Source organism: Phyllostomus discolor, chromosome 2 (genome assembly GCF_004126475.2).
Source record: "Phyllostomus discolor isolate MPI-MPIP mPhyDis1 chromosome 2, mPhyDis1.pri.v3, whole genome shotgun sequence".
Taxonomy (NCBI): domain Eukaryota; kingdom Metazoa; phylum Chordata; class Mammalia; order Chiroptera; family Phyllostomidae; genus Phyllostomus; species Phyllostomus discolor.
Window position 1 is genome coordinate 163514294 of NC_040904.2, and position 14589 is coordinate 163528882.

The 14589-nt window shown below is 38.1% G+C and overlaps 1 protein-coding gene and 1 pseudogene across 6 annotated transcripts in view; one reads left to right on the forward strand and one right to left on the reverse strand.

Annotated features, from left to right (window-relative positions):
- The window catches only part of ATF7 (activating transcription factor 7), a 96961-nt gene that overhangs the window by 31370 nt on the left and 51002 nt on the right, over window positions 1-14589 (forward strand). The gene's annotated exons all lie outside the window — the stretch shown is intronic.
- LOC114514261 lies at window positions 3664-3822 on the reverse strand (annotated as a pseudogene).

Genomic DNA, 14589 nt, shown 5'->3' on the forward strand with positions numbered 1-14589 from the left:
AAAGAATTGTTTAAGCTTATCAATGTAATAATAACAACAGCAACAATAACAGAAGTTAACTGAGCTCTTATCACGAACTAAAGAAAAGTGCTTTACTGGTATTATTCAATCCTAGAAATTCCTTGAGGGAGGATGAGAAAGCTGAGGCTCAGGTTAAATAACTTGTACAAGGTCACACAATATTTTATGATAGAAATGCAGTGCAAACCCAGGCAAACTTTAGACCAGCACTCTCAAGTAGTTTCAACTGCTTCCTTATTAATCATCTCCATATACATATAAATATGTGTATCTAGCATAGGAAAAAATCAATACGTAGTAGTTTTTTGGTAAATGGGCAAAATGCAATCAGTTAAGGAAGTCCTAGCTATAGTTTGCTGCTGATCTAAGTGTCTGAATGCCATACCAGAGAGAGCTGGATTGACTGCTGAGTTCTGCCTGTCCAAAAAGATAAGAATTCTTACTAAAATGAAGAGACCTCTCTGCAACTGCCTAAGCCTGAATCTATGATTTTTTTTTTTTAAATCTTCCTGGGAATGCTACTGAAATGTGGCTAACTCTCCACTGTTTTGCAGCAGGGACATGATTTTAAGATATGAAAGAAAACTAATTCTTGACCAACCAGAAATGTAGACAGAGCTAGAAAACTGGGGTGTAAAAATCAGAGCTTCAGCATCTTCCACTAATAGGCCCAAAGAAGCATTGTGGTGTCATCTTTGAGAATTCTAGACTGGGTTACTTCCTGATTCATATTGCCTTCTCTCCCATCTTAGTTTTATGTCTGTAAGTTCCCAAATGCAAAGAGTGAGACCTGGGTAACTTGCTTTGTGTAATGCCATGTAGTAGTGCATCCTTTGTTACAGTGGCTGCTGAACTAATTGGTAACAAGAGGAAATATGACTAAGGTGGAATTAGTGTATGATTTGAAGCACTTTAACAATGTGATGAGATGTATATTCTATCCATTAATTGCTAGCTTGTTTATTCTCTGACATTTTTGACATGTACCTTACCTATTGAATAATACAGTTTCTTTTCCACTCACATTTCACATCCTCTGCTTTGACTTCATAGCACTGCCATGTATCTACCCTTTTCCTTTCCCCTTACATACTGTGCTATGTTAATGCAGAGGACATTTAACTTATAATTGGAAATGAAATTGTATGACTAAAGAGATAATGGACATATTTATATGAAATAATTTGTGATAAAAATATGTTGAAGTACATATAAGGATCAAAAGAGATTGGAGTCTCATAGTTGGTATTTATAATAAAGGAATTCTTTGTATGTTTTGCCTGAATGTCCTTATCTTTTACTGGAAAGTTGCTTAAAATATATATGTTCCTGCTTGATTCTTTTTTTAAAGATTTTATTTATTTATTTTTAGAGAGACTACAAATGAGGGAGAAAGAGAGGCAGAGAAACCTCAATGTGTGAACTTCGATTGGTTGCCTCTCAGAGGCCCCAAAATGGGGACCCAGCCTGCAACCCAGGCATGTGCCCTAACTGGGAATCAAACCAGAGACCTTTGGTTGTCAGACTGGTGCTCAATCCACTGAGCCACACCAGCCAGGGCTTGATTCTGATAATGATTCATTGTATAACTGTGGACTGTGTGAAACAGCCTGCATTCAACTGCAGGGAATGTGTGACTGTAGTCTTGTCTTTTCTATAACTGTGAAGTCAAATTCTTGGCTTCAGAGCTGAGAGTGCCTAATTGGGCAAGGTTACAGACTGCTGAAGTGATGACTCTAGGTGTCCAAAGATCTCATTTGATTACTTCATTGAATGCCCTAGACAGGCCAGTTAGTTGTGTGTATGCATACACTTCTGTGCATGTGTGTGTGTGTGTGTGTGTGTCCCCTGCCACGAGTTCCTGTAAAACTATAAATGCAAAGGGAAAAGGGATTCAAGGCAGCAACCTATGACATAGACTCCAAACTTGGTTCCTATGAGGTTATCAGACAGACAGTGACAGCTTAATAGGATAGATGATTATTTTTTAAAGGCTTACATTTTAATGCTAAACCTCAGTTACCTCCTTTTTGCGTCTCTTGTTATTAAGCTTGCTGACCAAAAAAATTAAAACTTTAACAGTTATCAGTTATTTGAATCAAGTGAAAAGAGCTGCTGACACAGTTTTGAAGATCTCCTTTGTGTTGCATAGATGGAGATAGCTGTATAATACCAGAGCAGGCAGATAGTACAATATCACAGACATCTGTCACTTCACTGAGCATCATTTTTTGACACAGTGGTAATCTGTGCACATTAATTTTTTTCATCATATTATGCTCATAACTTCAGACATCTTACTTCAGTTTCAAGGTATTTCTTAGGACTACAGGAGAGGCTGTGTTGGGAGGGGACAATAAAAGTAGTTACTCTGAAACGTTCAAGGGTCCAAGTGGCTAAATATGTGTTTTTAAGGCCCTATTAGATTCATATATTTAGCTATTTCTTCTTCAGGCTTTCCTTTCCTTTTCTTTTAAGTTTTACCTAGGTAATTGTAAAAGTGGAAAGGGGAGACTTTATTTCAGCATTCTTGTACTTTATATGCATTTGAAACTACAGCCAGATAGGCCTTATGGAGGCTTGTACTTTCACTCATGCACATGTGACATCTCAGAGGAGAGAGGGTAGTGTATATGTAGCAGCACTTGGCAGAGCAGTGTTTAAAGGTTTGAACATACTGTACCTTGTTGGCTATTCCCTTAGTCCTAAGGGAGGCATTTTGCTCCTCCACAGACAGTAATCAGCTTGTCAGAATCGAATGGCTTTTTGTTTTTTCTTTATCTAGTAAAATGCAGTGGGCTAAGCCTTTCTGGGAAGCAATTTTTTCCTTACCGCATGAACAGAAGGTTGTGGATGCTGTCTCTGAAACAAAGGGGAAGTGCCGATAGAAAAATCAGCGGCCAGGGCATAATTGCATTGGAGCTCTGTCAAAGAGACAACAATTCTTGCTTGGACGCTGGACTTTCTGCTATGCTGTGCTTTTCTGTCGTAACATTAGATTAATAAGCAATGAGTACTCTACTTCAGACTTAATTTTTCAAGCTTTTTTCTGAGCATAAATGTGTAACAAGCTATTTACTTTTACTTAGCGGTTTTCAATTTTTTATGACTTTTAGAGCTATTTTAGGTTCACAGCAAAATTGAGAGGAAGATACAAAGATGCCCCATGTATATATTCCTTGTCCCCACACATACATAGCCTTCCTCCCATTATCAATAGCCCCTACCAAAGTGGTACATTTGTTACAATCAATAAACCTATGCTGATAGATAAATTACAATCACCCAAAGTCCATAGTTGACCTTAGGGTTTGTTCTTGGTGTACTTTTGATGGGTTTGGACAAATGTATAATGTCATGTATCTATTATTATGTTATCATACACAGTATTTTAACCGCCCTCAAAATCCTCTGTGTTCCACCTATTCACCCTTCCTCCCTCTCCCTCACACCCCTCTGGCAATCCACTGATGTTTTTACTGTTACCATAGTTTCATCTTCTCCAGAAAGCCATGTACTTGGAATCATAAGTAAGTAGTCTTTTCAAACCGGCATCTTTTCAAATTAGTATCTTTCACTTAGTATTATGTACTTATGTGTCTCTTCATGCCTTGAAACCTCTTTTATTTTTTTCTTTTTTCATACTGTACAACCCCCTTCAGTGCCCACAGCCCACAGATAAGGAGGCTGGGCAATGGTTCAAGGTTGCAATTTACTCTGGCATGGGTACACTATAAGCTCTTTTTTCTTTAAGCACCGAATACTATTTTATTGTCTGGATGTACCACAGTTTATCCATTCACCTACAGAAGGATATCTTGGTTGCTTACAAGTTTTGGCAATTAATAATAAAGTTGCTATAAATATCCATGTGCAGGTTTTTGTGTGGACATAGTTTTCAACTTCTTGGATAAATACCAAAGAGAATGATTGCTAGAGTGTATGGTAAGAGCATGTTTAGTTTGGTTAGAAACCTCCAAACTGTCTTCTGAAGTGGCTATACCAGTTTCCATTCTCAGTAGTTATATGTAACAAATAATGAAGGAGAATTTCCCCAATCTGGCAAAGGAAATAGACTTCCAGGAAGTCCAAGAAGCTCAGAGAGTCCCAAAGAAGTTGGATCCAAGGAAGCATACATCAGGGCACACCATAATTACATTACCCAAGATGAAAAATAAGGAGAGAATCTTAAAAGCAGCAAGAGAAAAGGAGACAGTTACTTACAAAGGAGTTCCCATAAGGCTATCAGCTGATTTCTCAAAAGAGACCTTGCAGGTAAGAAGGGGCTGGAAACAAGTATTTGAAGTCATGAAAGGCAAGGACCTACATCCAGGATTATTCTATCCAGAAAAGCTATCATTTAGAATGGAAGGACAGATAAAGCGCTTCCCAGATAAGGTCAAGCTAAAGGAGTTCATCATCACTAAGCCCTTATTATATGAAATGTTAAAAGGACTTACTAAGAAATAGTAGAATATCAAAAACTATGAACAATAAAGTGACAGCAAACTCATAACCATCAACAACTGAACCTAAGAAACAAAAACTAAGCAAACAACTAGAACAATAACAGAATCACAGAAATGGAGATCACATGGAGGATTATCAGTGGGAAGGGGGAGGGAAGAAGGGGGGAAGGCACAGGGAATGCGAAGCATAATTGGTAGGCATAAAATAGACAGTGGTAAGTTAGGAAGAGTATAGGAAATAGAGAAGCCAAAGAACTTACATGTACAACCCATGGACATGAAGTAAGGGTGGGAGGGATGCTGGAGGGTGGAGGTATGCAGGGTGGAGAGGGATAAAGGGGAGAAAAAAATGGGACAACTGTAATAGCATAATTAATAAAATATAATTTAAATAAATAAATAAAATTTAAAAAGTTCTCAATTTCTTACTGTTCCTGTTCTCCTTCTGGCACCCCTATGATTCGGATGTTGGAGCGCTTAAAGTTAACACAGAACTTCCTAAGCCTCTCCTCATTTTTCTGAATTCTTGTTTCTTCATTGTGTTCTGGTTGAATGTTTACTTCTTTCTTTTGTTCCAAATCACTGATTTGAGTCCCTGTTTCCTTCCCTTCCCTGTTGTCTGTATATTTTTCTTTATTTCACTTTGTAATCCTTCACTACTTTTATTTTTCAGCCATACTCAATCAATTCTATGAGCATCCTAATCACCAGTGTTTTGAACTCTGCATCTGATAGGTTGGCTACCTCCTTTTCACTTAGTTCTTTTACTGGAGTTTTGATCTGTTATTTCATTTGGACCATATTTCTTTGTCTTGGAGCACCTGTTATTTTGTATGGGGTAGAGCATTAGGTATTTGCCATGGCGGGGCAACCTGCTTTGCTGTGTTGAAGCACTGTATGTGAGGGAAGGGTCAGAGAGGGAACAGTACCGCTTGCTCAGCTCTTGCCCCACTTACAGTCACTGCCTTTGCTTCCTACAAGCAACTGGTGTCCTTCCAGTTGCTGCTTTGGTGCTGATTTCCCGAGTGGGTGGGCTTGGGCATGTTCTAGGACCCTGTGGGCTCCTCAAACTGACTGTCCTGAGAGATTGGCAGTTTCTTCCGCTGACACAACTCCCATAGGTTTTTACTGCCAAAGATTATGAGGCTTTCTTTCCTGGCACTGGAACTGTGGATTGCCTGGTCTGTCCTGGGCTGGGATTGCTCTTCTCCAGTTGTTCCTCCCAGTTTTTATCCACACATGAGTGTAGGACCACATGGTCCACCAGTACTGCAGGGGCTACCTGGCTGCTTGTTCTCTCTGCCCCAGGTGCCTGTGTCCAGCCCACCTACCCAGTCTGGATGAGTGTTTCTTTAACTCCTTGATTGTCAGACTTCCATACAGTTCGATTTTCTGGCAGTTCTGGTTGTTTTTTGTTTTTAAATTGATTGTTATCCTTCTTTTGGTTGTGTGAGGAGGTGAAGCGTATCTATCTAGCCTCCATCTTTGCTGGAAGCGTATCCAGCCTTCATCTTGGCTGGAAGTCCCATCTTGCCTTCTTGATCTTAGTAGGGAAGCTTTAAGTTTCTCATTATTGAGTATGGTGCTGGCTGTAGGTTCTTTCTACAGATGTTCTTTATCAGGTTGAGGAAATTCCATGTATTCTTAGTTTGCTCAGAGTTTTTATCATGACTAGGTGTAGGATTTTGTCAGATGGGTTGTTGGTTTTTGTTTTTTTTTTAGCATCTGTTGACATGGTCATGTGATTTTTCTCTTTCTTTAGCTTGCTAATGTAATGGACTACATTAGGTTTCAAATATTGAACCAGCCTTGCGTACCTGGTATAAATCCCACTTGGTTGTGGCATATAATTATACATTGTTAGATTTGATTTACTAGTGTTTTGTGAGGATTTTCACATCTATGTTCATGAGAGATGTTGGTCTATAGTTTTTTCTTGTGATGTTTTTCTTTGGTTTTGGTTGTAGAGTAATGCTAGCCTTATAGGATAAGTTAGAAAGTATTCCCTCTGCTTCTAATCCTCTGGAGGAGATTGTAGAGAATAGGTATAATTTTTTCCTTTCATGTTTGGTAGAATTCACCAACCATTTGGGCCTGGTGCTTTCTGTTTTGGAAGGTTGTTTATTGATTCAATTAATTTAATAGATACAGGTCTAGACAGATTGTCCATTTTTTGTGTGATTTTTGGAGAATTGCATCTTTTTTTTTTTTTAATTGGGTCTTTACTTTTTAAAAAATTTTTATTTATTTATTTTTAGAGAGGGAAGAGAGGGAGATAGAGAGATAGAGAGAGACAGAGAGAGAGAGAGAAACATCAATGTGCGGTTGCTGGGGGTTATGGCCTGCAACCCAGGAATGTACCCTGGCTGGGAATCGAACCTGGGACACTTTGGTTCCCAGCCCACGCTCAATTCACTGAGCTACGCCAGCCAGGGCTGAGAATTGCATCTTTTAAATAATTCATTCATTTCATCTAGGTTAACAAGTTTGTGGGCATAAAGTTAAGTTGTTCATAATATTCCTTCTTAGCTAGAAGTTTATTATTTTATTGATCCTTTCAGAGAACCAGGTTTGGGTTTTATTGATTTTTGTTACTGGTTTCCTGTTTTTAGTTTGATTGATTTCTGCTCCAATTTTCATTATTTATTTTTTTCTCCTTACTTTGCATTTATTTTTTAATGATTTCTCTTATTATTGTTGTTCAAGTGCAGTTGTCTCCATTTTCCTGCTACTGCTATCCCCTGCCCCACCCACCCCCACCTTCCACCTCCCATACTTGCTTACTTTGGATTTAATTTGTCTTTTTTTTTTTTTAGTTTCCTAAGGTGGAAACTTAGGTTATTGGTTTTAGATTTTTTTCCTAATATATCCATTCATATTATAAATTTCCTTCTAAGCCCTGTTTTTGTGCATCTCATGAATTTTGATATTTTTATTTTCACTTAGTTTAAGATACCTTAAAATTTCTCTTGAGATGTCAATTTCTTCTTTGACTGATATGTTATTTAATCTCCAAGTATTTGGGATTTTCCAGCTGTCTTCCTGCTATTGATCTCTGGTTTAATTTCATTGTGGTCTAAGAGCAGACATTGTATGATTTTTGTTCTTTTACACTTGTTAAGGTGTGTTATGTGACCTAGAATGTGGTCTGTCTTGGTGAATGTTCCTTCCATGTGAACCTGAGAAGAATATGTAATCTGTTTTTAGATGAAGTATTCGATCATTATCTATCATTATATCTAGTTGATTGATGGTGCTGTTGAGTTCAACTATGTTCTTACTGATTTTCTGCCTCCTGGATCTGTCCACTTCTGATAGAAGAACGTTAAAGTCTCTGATTATAATAGTGGTTTCATCTCTTTCTGCTTGCAGTTCTATCAGTTTGGCCTCATGTATTTTGATACTCTGTTGTTAGGCACATATACATTAAGTCTTAATTTGTCTTCTTGGACTGTTGACTCCTTTTTCATTATGTAATGCCTCTCCGTATCCCTGATAATGTTACTTGCATTGAAGTCTGCTCTGTATGAAATTAATATAGCTACTTCTACTTTATTTTGATCACTGTTACCATGGTATATCTTTCTCCATCTCATTACTTTTTATCTGTATGTCTTTATTATTAAAGTGAGTTTATTATAAACAACACATAGTTAGGTTTAGTGTTTTTTATCCATTCTGACAATCTCTGTCTTTTAATTGGCATATTTAGATCACTGACATTTAAAGCGACTATTGATATAATTTGGTTACTATCTACCATTTGTCACTGTCATAGTTCAGGAGGCCAGAAATCTGCAACCAAGGTATAGGCAGAGCCCTACTCTCTCTGGAGGCTCCCAAGAGAATCCTTTCCTTACCTCTTCCAGCTTCTGGCCATATCCTTGGGAGCTGTTACAGGATGAATTGTGTCTCTCAAAATTGACATGTTGAAGTCCTAGCCCTAAGTACCTCAGAATGTGACCTCACTTGGAAATAGGGTTGTTGTTGATGTAATTAGTTAATATGAGGTGATACTAGAATAAGGTGGGCCTCTGTCTAATGTAACTGACATCCTTATAAAAAGAGGAAATTGAGCACAGATGTGCACCCAGGGAAAACACCATGATAATATTGGAGTTATTCTGCCACAACCAAGGAACACCAGAGATTGCCAGCAAATGACCAGCAACTAGGAGAGAAGCATAGAACAGATTCTCTTCCACATCCTTCAGCAGGAACTAACCCTGCTGACACCTTGATTTCAGACTTCTGGCCTCCACAATTGTTCAGACAATAAATTCTGTTCTTTGATGCACCATATTATGGTGCTTTGTCAGGGTAGCTCTAGCAAACTAATGCAGGAGCCATTATCAGCCTGCCACACTGTGGTTTGAAATCTGCAGTTTGCTGTAATGAGTTGTTACCAAGAAATGAGGACTAGGAGTACCAGAGTCTTAGTTCCTCTCTGACATCCATCAGTATGCTTAATGGCTTTTATGTTTATCCTTACTCCTTTCTTTCCGTAACAGATGTGGCTGTTGTAATGTGATATGAAGGTTAATAGGATCCCATTAATACTCCCAAGTTTGTCTGCATTCTGATATAATAGGGTAGGAGGTGTATATAATAAGAACAATTTGTTAATCATTTTAGACCACAATCAAAATTAGAATATGGGGCCCTGGCCTGGTGATTCAGTTGGAGTGTTGTCCTGTACACCACAAAAAAGAAAGCTGAGTGTTCAATTCCCAGTCAGGCCACATACCTAGGTAGCAGGTTCGATCCCCAGTCAGCATGCATATGATACAGAAGGCAACCAATTGATGTTTCTCTCTTTCTCTTCCCTCCCCCTTTCTCTCTAAAATCAATAAGCATATCCTCAGGTAAGGATAAAAAAATTGTGAGCGTGGGCTGGGAACCAAAGTGTCCCAGGTTCAATTCCCAGCCAGGGTACATTCCTGGGTTGCAGGCCATAACCCCCAGCAACTGCACATTGATGTTTCTCTCTCTATCTATCTCTATCTCCCTCCCTTCCCTCTCTAAAAATAAATAAATAAAATCTTTTTAAAAAAATATGTTAAAAAAATTGAATATGGGTTTTCACAAATGTCAGTAGTAAGACATGTGCAAAGGATCCACTGAAAGAATAAAATCAAGGCATATTTTTTCCTTGTGTATTTTGCCAGGTATCTCCAACTTTAAGTAAGCATGGGGGCTAGTTTTCAGAAACTAGCCCATGAATAATTTTCTCAATTCAGTCAGACCCTTATTAGGTTTTGTGGGTTCAATTTAATTTAAAATTTTTGAATATCTATAATGTACTAGACATCACACTAGATACTAGTGATAGAAAAATGTAGCCCTGGCTAGGTAGCTCAGTTGGTTAGAATGCCATCCCAATACACCAAGGTTGTGGGTTACATCCCCAGTCAGGGCACACTTAAGTCAACCAGTGAATGCATAAATAGGTGGAACAACAAATTAGTCTCTCTCTCCTCCCCTCTAAAAATTCTGAAAAGAAATATTAAAATGAAGAAAGATATGTAAAACATCAGTTATTCCCTGTCTCATGGGGAGTCAGATACATAAAATGTAATTACATTGACCTGGCTGGTGTGGCTCAGTGGATTGAGTGCTGGCCTGCAAACCAAAAGGTTGCCGGTTCAATTCCCAGTCTAGAGCACATGCCTGTGTTGTGGGCCAGGTCCCCAGTTGGGGATGTGCAAGAGGCAACCGATATCTCTCCCACATCAATGTGTCTCTCTCTCTTTTTCTCCCTCCCTCCCTTCCCCTCTCTCTAAAACAATGAATAAAATCTTTAAAAAATATAATCACATTGTAATATGATAAATGTAGTAACATAAATAAGTGTTTTTAAGTACTAAGAGGTCTGTTAGATATCAGGGAAAGTTTCATAGAGGAAATGATGCTTTAACTGGTTTTGAAAGATAAAAAGAAATTTGCCAGACAGAGAAGGTTGAGAACATTCCACACATAAGAGAATAACAGACACAAAAGAAAGAAACAACATGGTACATTCAGAGAAACTATAGGTAGCTTGTTATTGATGGAGCACAAATTATGGTGGAGAGCAGCAGGAGATGTGTCTGGAGAGGTCAGCAGGGGCAGTTTCTGGGGAAACTAATGTATTGCTGCTGTATTGGATCACTATGACAATCAAGAAGCATGTGGGTAAGCATTATGTTAGACAACATAGATTCCATTCTTTTCCCCTGCCTGCCTGTGTTCTTCTATTCAGTGGCTAACATTCTAAAAGAAATAAACATTCTAAAAGATATTTCTTATGGCTAAAAAGGAAACATCCAAAATTTAAGGAGTTTCCCATTTGTCTGGTTTTATTTCAAAACTTTCCAAGTTTTGACACAGAAATAATTCGCTGAATTATGTCAACAAATAAAGGTAAGAAATGTTTTCTGTATTAAATTAAGGTGGCAAGGCAGAATCAGTATGCTGTATGTACAGGCTTCTGGTTTATTCCAAAGATCTATCAAACCATTTGAATCTTTGCCTTTTTCTTGACCAGCCTATAACCACTTGCTAAGGTTCTGGGCACTTAAACTTTGATAGCTTGCTTAAAACAAAAAGGTACTGCTGCAGTTTGGAAATTTTTTGTGAGTGAGCTTAGAAACAGAGATCTCTCTCTCTCTCTCTCTCTCCCTCCTCCCTCTCTTTTTCTCCCTCCCTTCCACCCTTTCACCTCTCCAGCTTCAACTTTTCTTTTGGCTTAACTATTACAATACTAAATTGCATAAGCTCTATACTTTGACTTGTATATGCTCTGCTCAGCTCATTATAAGCTTTCATAATCTCCTATATTATCAAGAAGTGTTTAGAATTTTTTTCTGTAATGAAATTTTCAGCAGCCCAATTGAGAAAAACACAATGTAATAGATTTTCCTAAATCTAATGGTTAAGGTTCATGCTTGTTCACACTGTATTATAGTTTGTCCTTCCCACCCATATGTGAGATCCAGGGATGGCACTGTTTACTGTGTAGCAAATTAAAAGATAAAAGTCTTTGATGTGTTTTTCAAAGGCTCTATACCTCATAATATTCTAATAATAATTTGAGAAGAAAAATATAGATGGGTAATGTCAACAAGAACCTAATAGGACTAAGTGATACTCATTTTGACCCAAAAAGCTTTCCTTGCTTTGTTAAGAACTAATGTTATCCCTTTGGGAACTTCAGTGGTACCTCAGCTAAGTGGCAACACCTGGAAAGTAGAATGCTAAAAGATCTACCATTAGGCAAGAGCTATGGAGAAAGCAATTAATCATGTAACTGACACAGAATCAAGTCCTACTGAGATTCCAGTAGGAATCTCAATGCTCCAAGGCACTGGTCTTTTTAAAGTTTGTTGAGCATTTAATCCATCCATGTAAGTAGCTGCCATCTAAAGAAAGATAATGGATGTTGTTGTTAATTCTTAAGCACAAGTCCCAAGAGCGCCTTGGTGTTTAATAAAGAGTCAGTCATTAGGTATTGAGGGAGAAGAGCATCCAGAACTAAGAAAAGATGTGGCTCAACCTAAAACTCCATACCTTAGTGAAGGATGACCTTCAACTGCCTAATTTTCAAGAGCATTATCATAAGGTGCCTCTGTTACCATCCCCAAACAGTAAATAACCATTGTTTTTAAAGAACCCTGGGGCAATAGGAAATGATGGGATAGAGTAATTTGTTCAGTATACTATGTGAAAATGAAAATGGAACTCTGCATTAGGGTACAACTGATAAATATTCGCAAAGATACAGAATGAGATACTTCCTTTCATATTTCACTTTCCAAGTTCCTTAAATAGAAAAACAGGAAATATCTATATATCTTGAAAAGCATCATTTATTGATTAGGAATGGTTTCAGCTACAAGTACTAACAATAGCTTACAACTTTGTGAATCCCTATAACACAAGATGTCTATAACTAGGATTGTTAGAGCAGCTAAGCAAGAGGACCTAGATTCCTTCTACCACTCTGCTTCACCATTTTTTAGCTTTTTATCTTTTAGTCTCAAGTTTGTTGCCTCACAGACAGAGGGTGAGTAGTGAAAAAGAAGATGTAGGAATAAGGACTTTTCTATCTTTACCTTTTATAGGGGGAAAAAAAGCTTTTCCAGAAGTACAGTTTTCAACCCCATCCCCCGCAGTGGATTTCTGTGTCCCATTGGCCTGAAGTTTGTGACAAGTTTAATCTTAGCTGCATGGGAAGCTGGGAAACTGATTATCTGACATTTGGCCTTTGTAGTAAAAGACAAATGGGAGAAGGGTTGGGAATGAGGGTGGGTTAAGAAACCAATGGTGCCTTCATCAAGCCTATTGCCTCTTCCCTTTCTCTGCTCTTTCCCTAAGCAATACAGCATGCCAGGCATTAATTGACAACAGTCTTTTCAGGACTAGGGAGGCCTAATAAACCATGTGGATTTCCAGTTAAAGTCATTGGACACAGAATGTAGTTATGGCCTTACTGGAAAAAGTCACAAACAAATACTATTTAAAAGAAAAAAAAGGGATTCTGGAAAGGTGGCAGAATAGGAGTACAAGGAATTGGTATCCTCACCTAGACAACAGTTGCACTGGCAGAATCTGTCTGATAAAACTGTTTTGGAGCTCTGGAATCTGCTGAAGGCTTGCAACTTTCAGGGGAAGAATTGGAGGAAAATTGTGGTTAATTTCAGTCAGTTTAGCTCAGAAGCAGAAGCAGCTATGCATCCCCATCCCCCGTCCTCAGTGAGGTAGTTGTGCATATGTTCCTGGAGCAGCTTGTATACAGAGGGTAGGAGCTAGGATGAGCAAAAGGGTCCCTGTCCTCTAGATATCAGGGATCTGTGCCCTGACTCCTGATTATTGCTTCTAATCACAGAGGTATAGACAAAGAGGTGAGTGGCCATTTTGTTGCTCCTTCCTACATTGTTACAAGCCCCTCCCCACATAGTTACAGGCCCCTTCCCTTCTGGCTGGTGTGACTTCTAGGGGATTTAAAATACCTGAACCTTTTTTTCTCCCCATCACTTTTCAATTTTCCACTTTCAGGAGCCAGACATTAAAAACTAGGATATTCAAAAACAGTTGCCTATGTGAGGGAAATTAGAAAATGACTGCACATGCCCAGGTAAAGGCTCAATAAAGACCTGAGAAGACATTGAGTGTGCACCTCAGGCTGAACCTTGGCACAGAGACACCCTACAACAATTAAAAACACAAAAATAATTAACAAAAATCAGCAAACCCTGGAGAAGGAAGAGAATCTGATTTTTCAGAGTTACAACTTTATTAATAGAATCAAACGTCCAGTGTTCAACAAAAAATCACAAGGTACCACAAGGCACACAAAAAAACAGCAAAGTATGACCCATTCAAAGGGGAAAAAAAAATGTTATGAAAAAGACCAGATGGCAGATGTACTAGACAGAGGGACTTTAAATCAACTGTCCTAAAGATGCTCAAAGAACTAAAGGAAGTTGTGGAGAAAGCCAAGAAAACAATGTATGAACAAAACAAAAAGTAACAGAAAACCTGAAAAGAAACCAAAAAGAAATTCTGAAGCTGAAAAGTACAATAACCAAAATGAAAAAATTTACTAGAAGGATTCAGTGGCAGATTTCAGCAGGCAGAAGAAAGAATTAGCAAACTTGAAGATAGGAGGTGGAAATAATTTAATGTGAGGAACAGAAAATAAAAATCTTTGGAGGCTAGAAGACAGTGGGCCAATGTATGAAGGTTCTAAGAGAAAAAACTGTCAACCAAGAATCTTCTGTCCAGCAAAATTGTCCTTCAAAAGTGAGAGAGAAATTAAGACATCCGTAGGTACACAAAAGCTGAGGGAGTTTGTGACCACTAGACCTGCCCTACAAGAAATGCTCAAGGGAGTCCTGAAAAGTGAAATGAAAGGCTACTAGACAGTATCTCAAAGCTATAGGGAGAAATAAAAATCTTAAGAAAGGTAAATACCTGGTAAATTATTATATAAAACTATTATTATTGTAAGAATGGTTTTTAACTGTACTTTCTGCTTTTTACATGATTTAAGAGACTAACACTTCTAAAGAAAAAATATTAGTGCAAAAGCTAATATTACTGTAACTATGATTAGTAA